The sequence below is a fragment of the Lissotriton helveticus genome, chromosome 2_2, assembly GCF_964261635.1.
Source record: "Lissotriton helveticus chromosome 2_2, aLisHel1.1, whole genome shotgun sequence".
In the NCBI taxonomy this organism is placed as follows: Eukaryota; Metazoa; Chordata; class Amphibia; order Caudata; family Salamandridae; genus Lissotriton; species Lissotriton helveticus.
Genome location: NC_136060.1, coordinates 12,002,447 through 12,019,289, shown reverse-complemented (window position 1 = coordinate 12,019,289; position 16,843 = coordinate 12,002,447).

Below are 16,843 nucleotides of genomic sequence, written 5' to 3'. Positions count from 1 at the left end.
TATTTAACCACTTCTTAAATACCGAATCGGTATGATTCGGTATTTAAGAGGTGGTAAAATAAAATTACCTACATCTGGCCCTAAGTCACTAGCTTTCTTTAACTTCAATTAATGTTACAATAAATGTTGCCAGTTTATTTGACATCTTTTTAATCATAGTGCTGAGTCAAGTAAACAGCAGCCCAGTGCTGCTGTGGACCAGGGGTCTGCATGTAATGGTCAGGATGGCCGCATGCAGCCCCCAGGCAGTACTTTGTGTATCACTGACCTAAAGCACGAAAAAATAAAATAAACATGTTGCCATAAATATATTATTGATGTTAACCAGTTTTTATAGAAATCCATACTAATATTATAAAGAGAGAGCCCAAACCTTTGAGGCGGGTAATCTCAGTAACCACAGCACCAATCACAACACCCAATACAGCGTTGGAAAGGGCAGTTGCAGCAGAAGGACATAGGCTATGCAGACAGCCACAATATACATTTAAAAGGTAAAAGAACCGTGCCAGCAAAGTAGTCCCTTGTGGGAGTGTCTGCGTTCTGCTGTGGGCGTGTGCTGGGGGCGTGACAAACGCTGGGGGTGTGTGGTACGTTCTGCCCCTCATGCCATGTGAGTCATAATTGCACCGCATCAAGGGGCTCGCTGGGGGCGTGACAAACTCTGTGGGCTTGTGTACGCGCTGTGGGCGTGTGTCCGCCCTTCATGCCATGTAAAGCGCCAATTACGCAATTGCGCTGCATCAAGGGGCATGCTGGGGGCGTGACAAACACTGGGGGCGTGTGCTACGTTCCGCACTTCAAGACATCTGGGTCGTACATTAATCAGATCGTCTGCTGTGGCTGTGTGCTGGGTGCGTCACAAAGGCGTTCACCTCGAAGCGTGGTAAGTAACCATTCGCAAGACTCCCTTGGGGGGCTCACACATACTGGGGGTGCCGAATGCAATGTGTGCCTTGGCCTGGGTGCGTTTGAAAGGGCTGAACGCAGTGTGTGGCTTGGCCTGGGTGCGTCTAAAAAGCACTCGGGACAGAAGAGCGTCGATGTGGGTCATAAAAAAATAAGAACAGTGGGAAACAATCATTCAAGACTCACACAATTCTAATTGTTAGACGGTCGCCGCTGGCCCTCAAGCGGGGGCACACGTGGCTAAGCGTGTCTGCGGGGACAATTACTGCAGCCTCTCATGTGCGCTGTTACTGAACTATCACATTAAACCAAATTACACGCACCTGCTAACATCAGCCAGGGCTGTAGCCGGGCTAAGGCGGCGGATCACTACACCAATTACATGCGCCTGCTAACATGAACCAGGGCTGCAGCTGGGCCTCAAGCGGGAGGACACGCGCCTGCTAACATGAACCAGGGCTGCAGCTGGGCCTCAAGCGGGGCAACACGCAAATGACCGTATCTGAATACACACATTACACACATTCTATTTCATACCCGGACAACGTCGGGACGGGCTGCTAGTACCTCATAAGAAGAAAAGGACAGTTTCTGTTCTACTTACTTTAACCACAGCTATTATTATTGTTAGTGAACTGTCTTGCACCCTGGGAGCAGGCATTGTGATGCCACAACTCAACTGTAATAATTTTTTACAAGTGATCAGCTCATAATTCTTTTATTATAGGTGAACTAGAAATGTAATACCTTCCCTGTAATACGGAAATGAGAGACATGGTTTTATATAGAGATCGCAGGTTCCCATGTAGTATTCTCTCATCTGTTGGTGCTGCTGGCATTATTTCCCCTAGCCCGAGCACTTGTGCAAGAGTTCAACAGTAAAGCATTACTGTTGAGGGATAGACAACTGCAGATATGCAGTGTGTGGTGATCAAACCTAACCTATGCTCCAAACGACCTTATACCTGGCAAACATGGTCCATAATGTGATAATGATTTAGGTGATAATTACTACTTTTTATGAAAGGTAATGCTTGTTAGTGGTTATAACCAGTGTGTAAATAATTTCTGTTGATGGTAATGTGCTTCTATTTGTTTTTATTGTTCTTTAGCATAATAGCATAATAGGTGTACAGCACTACCATTGGTATTTTTGTATAGCACTAAATGTTTCATTAATGCCGTTTGCTTTAAGTGCCCCTTGAAATTATAGATGAATCTTGAATAAAGCTGCCACTTTTTTTTAAGTTTACATTTTATCATCCTTGAAAATTAAAATCTAAAAACAAAAGTTTCAAAAATTGACTTTTCATACAAATACTGTTGGAATAGGGACTATTAGTAGGGGTAGGTATGCACTTACCACAAGCAATAAGGCCACCAATGCAATATAAGTCCAGACAAGGTCTCAATAAATTATTCCCTTGCTCAACCCTAGGTAACTGGCAATGAGCGGGCTGGCTTAACTTAGGAAACAGGTGTGTAAAGCATTTAAAAACATTAATACACTAATAAGTAAGATACAACACACAATACAAATCCCAACCAATTTATAAAAATAGGAAATACAATTATGATTAAAATGACCCCAAAATAACAAAAATCCAATATAGGGAACCAGAGATGTGAATTTTTATAGAATAAACACTTTGTAGTGCTTAAAAAACAATAGTGCAAATTTGGGACATTTGGTAGCGGTTGACCAGGACAAAGTCAACGTTTGAGGCTGCCCTGGTCGAATGCCCTAGGTGGAGGGCCTCCGTCAAATTTTTACCTTTGCACTTAGAAACTTTTCTGGATGATTTTCTCTCAATATCGATACACAGTGGCTTTGTCGACTTGGTTCAGCAGGAGCCCCCAGTCAACATCTTGAAGTCTTGAGCAGGACAAATCTGAAATCTAAGCTCGGTCGCAGTGCTATGTAGTTGGCTTGACTCTTGACGTCGCGTCAGTCACCTTATGGAGCTTTTTCACATAATTTCTCAAAAGTTCTCCAAACTTCAGGAGGTGCTTCTTGAAGTTCCTTTAGGGGGTTCAAAGTGTCCAAAAACAAAATGCTTGCCTCCAAGGTATTTCTCAGAAGTTGGTACTACAACTCCCACAATGCACATGGCCAAATCCTTTAAAGTCCAGCTGAAGGCGGTTCAGCCGGGTTCTTCTTGAAGGAGGTGATGCAGGTGCAGCTCTTTTAACCTGTTGCATTCAGGGAATCTACTCCTTCTTTTTTTTAAGCAAGGCAAAGTCCTTAGGGCTTTAGTTCCTTAGTATGCGGCAGGCACAGTTATTCAGAGTGTTGTTCTCTTGGCGCTGGCCAGATTTTTAACAGGGCAGTCCTTCTTCTTCTTGTAGTTTCAGGCAGCAGATATGAGTTGCTACGCATCTCTCACATATTTATCCAATGTTCTGGGGCGACAAGTAGGTGGACATTCTGGACCAATGGGGTGCAGAGTGCGACCCAAAAGCATGACAGCTTCCTCAAAAATGTGGCGTTTTCTTGTCCCAGAAAGCACTGCACTCTAAAATTCAAGATGGAGATGTTTTCTCCTTGGGTGCAGGAGCTGGCTAAGACAGCCCACTGGCGTGGCTCATTTTCCTTACTTCCAGCCCTCCTGCAAATTCCTTTCCTGGGGCTGCCATCTGGCTGGGGGGTGAAATGCAAGATGGGGAAGGCTTGGTTGGCATTCCTTACTGTCCTGCTCTCTTTGAAGCCCAGTTTGATTTACTCAGCCCCCGCCCTAGCCTGTCCTCTGTAGCTGCAGATAACCCCCATCAGATAACCTCTGACTCTATGAAGGACGTTTTTAACCTCATCCAAGTAGTTTAGCTAAGCCTGTTAAGGCTGGTCAATCAGGAGAGGCTGCTAGAAGGCTGGATTTTGGCTTGCAGAAAAAAAGTTCTATAACTTCTCCTCTGTAAAAGTTATGATAAATTAACCATTAGCAAGTTGTTAGATTTATCATTACCAATTTGTAAGTCCTCGAAATAATATTTTAGTTCACCTCAATCAATAGATATCCTGTATTACAGTATTGCAAGGTTAGCCTATGGGGATAAAAGGGCTACAATGGGAAAAACTGAAATTGTCCATAGCTACAACACCCCTATCAACACCCTCTAAAGCCTTTAAATGTTCTGATACTAAGTATTATCATACACTTACATGGTTCCAGAGTGCATTTCCTTTCATAAATTAGCATGATTCAATTAACAGTTTTGAGGTACATCTCTTTTCACCTGCACATACGGATTTCTCCCAATTTTGCAGAGCCCTGATGTAAAGTAAAAGCATACCCTCACCCTCATCCACTGCCTGCACAATAAAATAAAACCCTAGTTTGAGAACATTGGGGACTTAATACCCATGCACTCAGTGCCACTGCACCTGCTACACTAGTGATTGCTATACTGCTGACATGGACCCATGTACTGAGCCATGGTAAAGCACTGTGAGGCAATTTCAGTTGGGTCCAAGAGAGGCTGCCCACAGGAGGGCCTCCTTGGCCTCTCAGTCATGATGTGGGGCTTAGATAATTAGAGGAGGAGCCCACTCCCCAAGGGCCTCATAGCACTGATATCTAAACAACAGAAGAGTACCTTAATAATACAGGAGACAGAGGAAGAGATCAACTCTCATTTGCCACCACCAATAGTTTGGAAAAATAGAAGGAATAAAGTGGGGTTAGACAAAATCAAGAAAAAGAAGAACCCTCAGGCACCAACAAAAGTCGGTTGCCATTTGTCTTCATTGGGTTCTTTTGGTGAGTACGTGAAAACTACGTAGTAAAGGAAAAAGTGCGTAGTTAAAAAGAGTATTGGCTACTCCCCGAACCAGAATTTTAATGTGGGGGTAGTACTAACTCTATTAAAAACAGTAGTGCAGAAAAGAGGACATGTGTATGGTTAAGTTAATTTGAACCAAATGTCCTGATTAAAGGTCGACATGTTTCTTGCTCTCAACGGCCAATAGTTAGCCTGGCATTCTTCAGGACCAAACATACCCTTACCTCATGGGAAGCACTCACTAAGGCGCTAAAACCATGGGGGGCAAAGAAAAGTGAAATAAAAACGCTACCGACTTGGTTGCAGTTTGATGCACCATGAATTACACTTGCAACCCCTCCAACACGTAGGTACTGTTGGATTTAACAGATTCGGGAAAAGCAACCCTTGGGCTCGTGGCAGGGGAAACCTTCATGCCCGGATGTATTTTGTACAGGCGACTCCCCGCATAGGAACCTATTTGGATCACTTCCACGGCCCGCATAGCACTAAACCATAGCTGCAAGGCCCAGGGGAAAGGGGTCCTCCCCAAGACCTTACAATTCTACACCATGGCTATGAGGCATTGGGGCAGGACTTCCACTCCCCGAGGCCTCACAGCCATGGTTTAGTGCTGAGAGGCCCAGAAGAGATGACCCAGAATAGGGAGCCGTCCTACAAGGGCTTTGTAATAATGTAAAATAGTGTAGAGCTGCATGTCCAGAGGAAAGGGGTTACCTCCCATGGAGCATCCCAGATGTTTGAGGCCCAGGGTAGAGTGGTCCTATGGCCTGTGCCTCACAGCTGTGGTCTGGTTCTGCAGGGCCCAGTAGAGGAGAGTTCATTTTCCTGCCACTCTTAGTCATGGTTCCCAGTCATCTCTGCAGAGGACACGTAGGATGTCCAATTTTACATTATCACTTCACAGGACAACTTGTGCCTAAGAAGACACGCTGTGTATTTTGAATGACAAGTTTAGAAATCAACTCTTGTATCCAAATAGAATGAAATAGTCTTAAGCTTTGGAACATCAGTGGTAAATATGAGTATTTACCACACATACTATCCAATAAGTACCCAGTGCTGCTGGATACGGTGGGTATGTTTTAGCACTGGAATAAGGATATCTTACTTTTAATCTCAGATTTAGGAAGGAAATAAACATTGTCTTCTAAAGTTGGACAGGCCCCATAACAGAATGGGAATCCCCTGGAAGCGACAACCCCTTTGCCTTGCCATCAGAATCACCCCAGTTGTGTCCACTGGGCTAGTTGGAAATGTGTAACCATGCGGCCAAATTGTGGGCTCTATGGCAATCACTTTGCTGAACGTATTGCTCTGCTGCTCCTTTTTTGGCAATATCGAAAGTATTTATTTAAAGGAAAAACTGCTAGTCACTGTGATCTAAAAAATGAACTAAATATTACATGGGTGGAGAAAGGTATAGTCACCTAAATGCAGTACTGTGGTAAGTATATAGCCTTTACACCACATAGCAACTTATTGTAGTCCTGGAACTGCTAATGTAACCAACTGTTTGAACCTTGACAAATAAAACTATCCCTGTACCTCTACTACTGACCTAACGAATGGCATCACTTTAAAATAGGCTTAGTATAACAAATAGGCACCAAGGGCATACTCCGCGGACATGTCCTGAGCATGGGTAGAGGAGGGGTGAGGATGTATCATCATAGCCAGAGCTGCCGACTTTGCAACTGGTAAACCAGGTTCGAGTCTCAACATCCTATGTTTCTGAGTAAATCACTTTTTTTTTTTAACTTTATTCGGTGCATTAAAAAACAACCACAAAAGAAACAAAGGTGGAAAAAATTCATTACAGTACATTTGATAATAAAAATCCAGTCAATGGTAAATACAATTATAACATCATACTTTTCCTTGCTTCAATAGATTTAAGGATACAATTTGCTGTAAAAAACTATATATCAGGTTCTTGCATTGTAAAGATCAACCTCATAGCAGCATCTGTAGTGAAAGTGCAATATTTTAAAAACAGTGGTTTCAAAAATGCTAACGAAAATTCATATACAAGTCACAAATCAGGAGAAAGTGCAAGGTGCTTTGTTTGGTGTGGCCGTCACACGGACAGGGGGAAACTGGGTACTCTTTTATACGTGGAAATGCTACCAAATGGTGAGCAAGCCCGAATCTCAATCTGGTGAGTACATATCTGTGTGAGATTCTGGTTACATGGCTCAGATAAGTTTGGAAACCCTCCATATCTCAGTAACGATAATAAAATTGGCAAGTTGATAAATGCTCAGAGTTGTTAATGTGCCTTCTTTTCCTATGAAACAACAACCAATTCCTCATTTCCGATTTCGGCAACTCTGATACGACATTAGGGTCATCTAAAATATTTAATTTAAAAACTTCAATGTATTTCAGCCAGGGAATCTTGGACCAATTATCCAGGCGGAGACAATCTTGAATTATTGTTCTATTGAAAGCAGTCTCCTCCTTACACCACATTGATCTCCAGATCAGTAGGGGCCTTAATGCTATAAAATCTGACAGATGGTTGATGCCAACTTCCCTGTGGATAAGTTCTGTTGACGCTGAGGGCAGTAAACTAAGCAATTTTTTAAGAAACATATTTTCCACTGTGTAAGTTACTATTAGAACAGTGACCCCAAACCCCCGTACCATAAAGTGCAATTGAAGTACTTCTAGATAAATAAATATGTATAATTTCTCTGATTCGCCGGTCACACAGCTTCGCTGCAAATCTAAAAACGCCATGGACGTTTTTGGCTATCTTTGCCCGGACATTCAGCATCTCTTGAGACCATGTACCGTCCCCAGCAAAGGTTATCCCTAAATAACAGAATTTATACACCGTCTAGATTTTCTGTCCTTCTATAAAAAAGGAATTAATCTTTTTCCGGCTCGGGCCACAGACCATACCATATGTTTTACTCTTGTTGATCTACAACTTCCTCCCCGTTATAAAATCAACAAACGTATCTATAAGCCGTTAAAGGCCAAGTGGGGTCCTAGATAAAGGCACGGTGTCATCTGCGTAGAGCAGCACCGGCACATCTATGCCGTCCGCCTGTGGTGCATCCGATTTAACTAATTTAAGAACTGCGTCAACCTCGTTGATAAAAAGTGTAAAGAGCAAGGGGGCTAGGACGCAGCCCTGTCAAATGCCACATCTAACCTTAAATTTGGGAGTACATTCTCCCCTATGTCCAAACCGTAGAGATCTTAACAATCTTTCGTAGAGCCTAGCCAGGAAAAAGATTATAGACTCTGGGGCCCCAAGTCCTAGGAGGGTTGGCCATAGGATAGAATGGTCCACCAAATCAAAAGCGCTGCTAAAGTCAGCGAAGCATAGGTAAAGGGACCCTTGCTTTGCACAAGTGTATTTTCCAATTAATAAGTCTAAATTAATACACTGTTCGAGGGTTCCTCGTCCTTTCCTAAAACCATATTGTGACTCGGCTAAAATGCCGTTATTCTCTGCCCATTCTTCTAATCTAATCAGTAAGATCTTACTCATTATTTTAATGGAGAAGTCTAGTAGGGAAATTGGACGATAATTTTTTGCGTCCGATTTAACCCGCTTTTTAAAACTTGGGATGATAACTGATTTGCCCCACGTAGGGGGGACTCCTTCCATTACAGCAGCATTAAATACAATATTAGTAGAGGTCCCCATAAAGCAGGTACTGCATGATAAAACATAAATTGGTACCCCGTCCGGGCCCGGTGCCTTTCCTCCCTTGCTGCTTTTGATACCTTGTTCCACCTCTTATAAAGTTATATTTAATGGTAAGATAGGCCAGGTGCCAGAGTTGTTAGGTTTGTTACCAGTAGTTTTATCTGTTTTAAAAATGCTCGAAAAATGGGCAACCCATGCCTCACTATTTACATTAGATGACAGTTCAGGCGCCGCTTTAGGAAGGGAGAATTAACTGTAGCCCATAATAATTGACAATCGGAAATTATTAGGCCTGCATGCCAATGCTTGTTTTAACTGGGTAAGTGAGTGCGTGCAGGCATGATTGAACCAACCCTTATTCAGTGTAAATTCCTTATTGGAGGCTATGGTCAGAATAGTATTATTTATTTTACAGAACTTTTTTAAAATCAATACAGGCTCGCTGTTAACGTCCAAATTCGCGTTAATCTCCACATAACTGTCAGTAACAATGTTTTTCAGCACTCTGTCCGGGTTCACCCCTTTCCATTTAATTCTTATACCGTTTGGTCTACACGGTGCGATATTACCCGCAATTGCTGGTGTATTTACATACAATATTTTCCCAAATAACTACTCTCATTATAATACAATTGTGATCACTGAGTAGGGATTCTTCTATCCTAGGGATAGTACACATGGGAATAATATTAACTGATACCAAGACATGATCAATAGTAGTGTTATCATTTCTTCCTGTAAAGGTGGGGATCAGATTCCCTGATCCATCTCTAGCACACTGCATAATATCCAGATCGTGGTTTGCTATAAAGGTATTAAGAGTTTCACCATATAAATTGTGGGGGAAATGAAAACCATTGACTCCTAAGTCATTTCTAACCCCACAGACCCTTGTAGTAGACAGAGGACAAACAGATGTATTAAAATCGCCCACCCTGTCAAATCCCAGCTCACCTGAGTTTCTGTTCAGTTCTGATGGAGGTTGAAGACAGTCCGACCCCACCCTGAAACTGCTTGTTCCAGCACACTAGTTTTAGACAGTGCACTAAGAACCAGAAGCTCAAGGGAAGGGGGGAAGTGGATAAAATAAAAAAAGAGAGACAACACCGTTTCCACTGTTGAAGTGCTGCTAAAATCTGCGTCCCTCTCTGACTTCTGTAGAAACTGGTGCCTAATGAAACATAAACAAAGAACAGGTAAGTGCAACCTATTCCTAAATGTGTTCCTGACTATCCCTTTATCATCACCATCATCCACAGGATCATCCACATCCACATCATCCACATCGCCATCATCCACAGGAACACCATCCGCATCACGACCGACACCGACGATACCCTCGCACCCGCCGAACACCTGCACTTCCAGATCCATGTCAACCCCAAGACCACCCTCAGAGGCACCCTCATCTACAGACCCCCGGGACCACGCACACAATTCAGCGAAGACATCGCCGACTTCATCAGCCCACACGCCCTCCCCTCCGCCGACTACATCCTCCTCGGGGACCTCAACTTCCACCTGGAGAACAACAACGACCGCAACACCACCACCCTGCTGGACAACCTCGCCAACCTCGGACTCAAGCAACTGGTGACCACCCCCACCCACTACGCCGGACACACACTCGACCCGGTCTTCTCTTCCAGCAAGGACATCGCCTTCAGCCACGCCACGGGACTCCACTGGACGGACCACAGCTGCGTCCACTTCAGCTTCAGAAGGACCACGTTCCACCATCACCAGCAACAGGTTCCCCGCAGAAGCTGGAACAAGATCACTACAGACCAGCTCGCTACTTCCCTGAGCAAGAACCCTCCCTTCAGCACAACGAACCCCAGCCAAGCGGCCACCTACCTCACGAAATGGATCAGCGACTGCGCAGACGACCTCGCCCCTCTGAAGACCCCGCCGAGCAGACCCGGCAGCAAGAAAGCACCATGGTTTAACGATGAACTCAAGAGCTCCAAGAAGAACTGCAGAGCACTCGAGAAAACCTGGCGCAGAGACCCAACACCGGAGAACATGACTGCCCTCAAGCTTGCCACCCGAAAACACCACCAACTGATCCACGCCACCAAGAAAACCGCATTCAAGGAACGACTGGACAACAACGCACACAACAGCAAAGAACTCTTCAACATCGTGAAAGAGCTCTCCAACCCCAACGCCGGAAACAACAACATCACCCCTTCGCAAGACCTCTGCAACTCCCTCGCCTCCTACTTCCACAACAAGATCGCGGACATACACAACAGCTTTAGCACTCAACCGACGCACGCCACGACCGAACCACCGCCCCCCACAACCACCCTCCGCGCCTGGACCCCGATCAGCACCGAAGACACCGTCAACACGATGAACTCCATCCACTCCGGATCTCCGACAGACCCCTGCCCTCACCACGTCTTCAACAAGGCCGACGCTGTCATCGCACCCCACCTGCGGGACATCATCAACACCTCCCTTGACACCGCTACCTTCCCGGAGAGCTGGAAGCACGCCGAACTCAGCGCCCTACTTAAGAAGCCATCAGCCGACCCCACCGACCTCAAGAACTACCGCCCCATCTCGCTGCTCCTGTTTCCGGCAAAAGTCATTGAGAAGACCGTCAACAAGCAACTGGCCGCCTTCCTCGAGACGAACGCTCCCTCGACCTCTCGCAGTCTGGCTTCCGGGCCAACCACAGCACCGAGACCGCCCTGATCGCAGCTACCGATGACATCCGAGCCCTGCTCGACAATGGAGAAACAGCGGCCCTCATCCTCCTGGACCTCTCCGCGGCCTTCGACACTGTCTGCCACCGTATCCTAGTACAGCGCCTCAGCAACGTCGGAATACAGGAGAAGGCACTGGAGTGGATCATCTCCTTCCTCGCCGGAAGGACACAGAGAGTCCGCCTCCCCCCGTTCAGATCGGAGGCCACCGAAGTCATCTGCGGCGTTCCTCAAGGCTCCTCGCTCAGCCCAACACTCTTCAACGTCTACATGAGCCCCCTCGCAGCCATCGCACGCCAGCACAACCTCAACATCATCTCCTAGGCCGACGACACCCAGCTGATCCTCTCCCTCACCAACGACCCCACCACCGCCAGAGCCAACTTACACGAAGGGATGACAGACGTTGCCAAGTGGATGATGAACAGTCGCCTGAAACTGAACTCGGACAAGACAGAAGTCCTCATCCTGGGATCTTCACCCTCCGCCTGGGACGACTCCTGGTGGCCCCCCGCCCTGGGCAGCGCACCCAAACCCACAGACCACGCACGCAACCTGGGCTTCATCCTGGACTCCTCCCTCTCCATGACCAGACAAGTCAACGCCGTCTCCTCGTCATGCTTCAACATCCTGCGCATGCTACGTACGATCTTCCGATGGATCCCCACCGAGACCAGGAAGACGGTCACCCAGGCCCTCGTCACCAGCCGGCTGGACTACGGCAACTCCCTCTACGCCGGAACCACCGCCAAACTCCAGAAGAGACTCCAGCGGATCCAGAACACTTCAGCACGACTCATCCTGGACATCCCCCGCCGCAGCCACATCTCCGGACACCTGAGAGACCTGCACTGGCTCCCGGTCAACAAGAGAATCACCTTCCGGCTCCTCACCCACGCACAAAAAGCCCTACACAACCAAGGCCCAGGATACCTCAACAGCCGCCTCAACTTCTACGCTCCCAAACGCCAGCTTCGATCGACCAGCCACGCCCTCGCCGCCTTCCCCCGCATCTGAAGAGCCACCACAGGAGGAAGGTCCTTCTCCTACCTGGCCGCCAAGACTTGGAACTCCCTTCTGACCCACCTCCGCCTGACCCAAGACCACCTCGCCTTCAGGAAGCAGCTCAAGACCTGGCTGTTCGAGCAGTAGCGGACCCCCTCCCCCCAGCGCCTTGAGACCCTCCGGGTGAGTAGCGCGCTATATAAATGCTTTGATTGATTGATTGATTGATTTATCTATTAGAAATTCTCTTCTAAAAGTACCTCTTGGATCCTGGTCTCTAGCTTCCAGGTTTGGAATGTGTTACTGTTCTGGGATGTGCTTTCTATTACTGTATAGCTTCTATAAAATTAAACGAATACCATTATCAGAATTACCAATATCAAACATTCACCTTAATATAACTAAAGCCTAAATTCTTAATAGCAAACTCACTTTTCACACATTTCCAGAATTTTTATTAAACGAATACTGTACTTTTACATCAAAATACAGCAGGTAATTTGTGCAAGTCCTTGATTTACTGTTTGCCTTGCTGTCAATGGTTTCCACTGTTCGATTCTTAAAAGTTCCATGTAAAACAATGTTTATTTCACAAAGTTCCATAAAGTATTCCTGTAACAAAGGGTTTGAATCACAATGTTCGTGGGAGGTATCTTGTTCCAAATTGTCTATACACGAATCCAGAAATCGCTGTCAAAGTTCTTTCAGGTAATAAAAAGTTTTGCACTTACTTGTTGCTGGAAAGGGATACTGATCAGTCTAACCTTGTCCTCCTTCTCTTTTGCTGGTCGATTGTATTGGACAGGAGAGGGGCTGAGGCAAGGAGGAGCCGGAAATCGGAAGAAGGAAGAGCCAGCAGCCGCGCCCGTTGAAGCCGATGAAGGTCTGTAGAGAGCAGGAGTGCCAGCGCCAAAGGATCTGTTCTCAGGTAAGCGGGAGGTAGACGAGCACAAGCACTGGGTGAGGCTCGGGGGCTGCCTTTTATAGACAGGGCTGGGTGTGGTTCGAAGAGCTGGGTGTGGTTCGAAGAGATGGGTGTGGTTCTCACATGCTGCACATGTTCTTGAAAGGCGTGCAGAGCTTCAGTTATTATGCAAATGAGTTGAATTAACACATGGCCTAGGGAGGGGTGCTCTAAAGAAGCCTTGGTGGTAAAAGCAAGGTCCAATGTGTAAACAAGACAGCAATGTCCAAACTTGTGAGTACATTGAGCAACATACACAGAAGCCTAAGGGGGGGGTGGCTGAGATAACAAGAAAGGCTTTCAATAGTTTGTTTAAAAGAGAGCTATTACAGAGACCACTAGTGCAATGAGAGGGGACATGCTCTTTGCTGTGCACAAACCCTAACACACCCAAATTATATCAAACATAACGTCCTCACCTGCGCTTAACTTTCCAATAGCATTCTCCAATTCTAAGACAACTTTAGACCGTGAACTGTCAAAAAGGTTGTTATAAAAGTTAATTAAAAGAACGTCCCAGGCTTGTTTTTGGTGTAACCAAAGTACCTGTGAATGACAACCAATATTGATATGACTTTTTACTACTATATGCAAGTTGGTTGACATCATAATTAAAAGCCCCCCTTAGCTCTTCCAGCCACAGAACAGAGAGCAGGTAAGTCATATGAAACAAACCCCTCAAAACTACAAAAACTATGCACCAAGTCTCCTGGAGATAGATAATATCGTGGGAATTAAGAAAATCCGTCCATCCTAACATTTCCCTCTTTTTGGTCAGCCCAGCTATGTTACAAGTAGCTATTGAAAGCCCTTTATCTTGGTATATGATTTCTATATCTATGGGTTGACCGGTGGGATCTTCATAGGATAACCTTTGCTCTGGGCCCGCCCCCCTTACATCTGAAGGGTACATGGACCCCCAAAGACTTGCATGTTCCACATTACCCTCACCCACTATATTATCGTCTCCAGGTTCCTCATTGCCCCTGCTATCCGTCTTTCCTATTGTAAGGCAGTCTAAATTCAGTCAGTCGTTCTCCTCCAAGGTACTGAGACATTGAGATCGATTATATACAGGCAAATTAAAATGCGGCTGACTTGACATAGTCCTACTGATTCTTTGGTATTCCTGGATTGTCCCTCTAGCAGGCACCTGCTTTAAATGATTGTAAAAAAACCAAGTGGTCATTAACTGGCAAAGCTATCACTCTAGCCAGAGAGATTCCTGCATAATGCGGATTCTTAAAATTAATAATGACACAGTCACCCTTTATAGTCTTTTTTGAGGGGCCTATCCAGTTAACTCTTCTTGTGGTAAGAATCTGATCCGCATGATTCACCGGAAAGCCGCAGTTATAATTAAGCCAATATATCGATTTATTTCTGAGTGAAGCATGTGTCTCAATTTGTGTCGGGCTAAGGGGAGGGACATTCATCAATATTGCCACATACGGTGAGCAGTCAGGGGGAAAATTGATGGTACTACAACGCCTTCCGTCCGCTAATTCTTTCTCGGTCCCGGTAGTGGCCTCTAGTGTATCTCCCTTACTACCAATAGCTGGATTGCCTGCATCACGGGTTTGGTAGCTCCCTACTGGATGCTTAGTAATGGTAGGAGGGACAGGGTTGTCTCCCATGGTCATAACACTGGTCGTAGAATTAGTGATAGGCCCCACGGGCCTAGTGATATCTGAAACTACTTCCATTACCGCGGCTCGTCTTAATTCACTGCCAGGTTGGGGCAATCGATTCATCTGTTAATAGTTACTTTATGTAACTCATTCTGAATAACCAATTCTCCTCTAAGCCTAGTGACTTCCTCATTCATTGTTTCAATTTTATCATATAAAGTTTTAAGATATTCTTCAATCTTAACTGCCAACACATTAATAATCTGGTTGGCCAAAATGTCATTTAACGGCCCAATACTGGGTGATGGCTCCCCTGTACAAACAGTGGGGGTAGATTTTGTAACTTTTCTTATCGTCCCCTGTTTGGGCTGTGGTTTCCTGCAACCCCTTCTCTTTCTCGAGGTGGGCACCTCAGTAATTACTGGTGAACTGTGAGCTTCTCTAGGCTCCGGGGTCTTCAATACGGGTCTACACAGTCCACGGTAGGAATAGTATATATATTAATGCAAGCACTAGGCTCCACAGGGGGGTCAATCAAACTTACTGAGATTGGTATGCTACTAGCGCCTAGTGAGATTCGGCGTTCAGCCCTATCAATTTCAACATTGATGGCGCTAACCGCCTTTACAAGATACGATTCTATGGTAGGACCCACAGGTACAGCAGTATTTTTAATTCCTTTATGCTTCGACATATCATGAGTGGCGTAAAGTACTACTTATATCTATAACAACAATGTGAACAGTGTGAATGTGAACTAAAAAGGCCCACATATAACAAAATAATTATAATGATGACCTGTGCGACAGATCCTGAAAACAAACTTAATCTCCCACTAATTATGCATAAATTAAACAATGCAAGAAACTAACATTTATGCAAGAAACAAACATTTAAAGTTAAAAATGATCATGGGTATCTGATTCTCATAACCATTTGGTCTAAAGTTTATTGAGAAAAAACCTTGTAGGTTACGGATGTTTAAAAAAGTTTAGAACCACAGACAGTCATAATCAGTTAGGAGCTGAGAGTAATATCCTTATTTGGCTCTTGATCTGATACAATTCCCTTAATATCCCCATGTCTCAAAAAGAATGTGCTCTTGTGCAATGTAAAAGGTGCTAATACAAAGCACTTCAATATATTTTAGATGAGGTTCTAGCTCTATAAAACTACAAAAAAATGTGATCCCTTCACTAATTCGAGGATATTCGCATTTAAATAGCTAGAGGTGCTCCTGGACCTGCATGGTAAAGGACCTGTCCTGTGCTGCAATGCCTCCATGCTTGCGACTGACAAGTATCTCTTTAACAGCTCACAAAGGGTATGAAGAGAGAGAGTTGCTTGTCTTTGAAAAGGTTGAATGTACAGGGCACCAAAATGCGAGACAATGGGCATCAGGTAGTGCCAAACCTTCCAAATGCGGATGGACCTCACAGCTGTGGTGTGGTGCTGCAAGGCCCTAGGGAGAAGCTGCCCCTCCCTGGGCCTTGCAAGTGGAGGGCCTTTCCCCTCTTCCTCGCAGCACTATACATGCATGAGAGGGCCCAGGAGAGAGGCACCCTGCTGGTCCTTGCAGTGCTACACCATAGGTGTGAGGCCCAGGACAAGGCGGGACACTGATGCGAAGTCCCATGTTGGTGGGAAAAGCACGGGGTCCTGGACAGCTGCCCATGCTACCCATGCCTAGCACAGGCCCTGACTGTGGGTCTTCTTTAGGTTTGGTGTGTGGTAGTCCATTGCACCCGGTTAGAGGAGATATGTACTGGTGGACTTCCATCAGCAAGAAGTAGAGTTCTCTACCAGTTAGGTGGAGATACTCTTGCTTTCAGAGGAACCATGGCCAAGGCAGCTCATCTGAAGGCCCTGAAGATTTGTTTTGTGGGTGCCATTTTCAAGGCACCCGTGCAGCAAACTTTTTGCTGTCAAAAACATATTTCCAAACTTGGAAGAAAAAAAAAGACGATGCAGTGGAAGCCTTTTTTCCAGCTTGTGAGGGTAATTAATCCTATTTACTGTTAGGACTACCAGAGCTGGGTATCAGTGAGCATGGCAGATAGGGTACTCTAGCATTCTTCTGGAAGAGTTACCGATCTGCCAACATCTAAATAATCGCCTGTGCATTCTAACTTCCTTAACTGTTTTCACTCATTATTTGATCCTGATC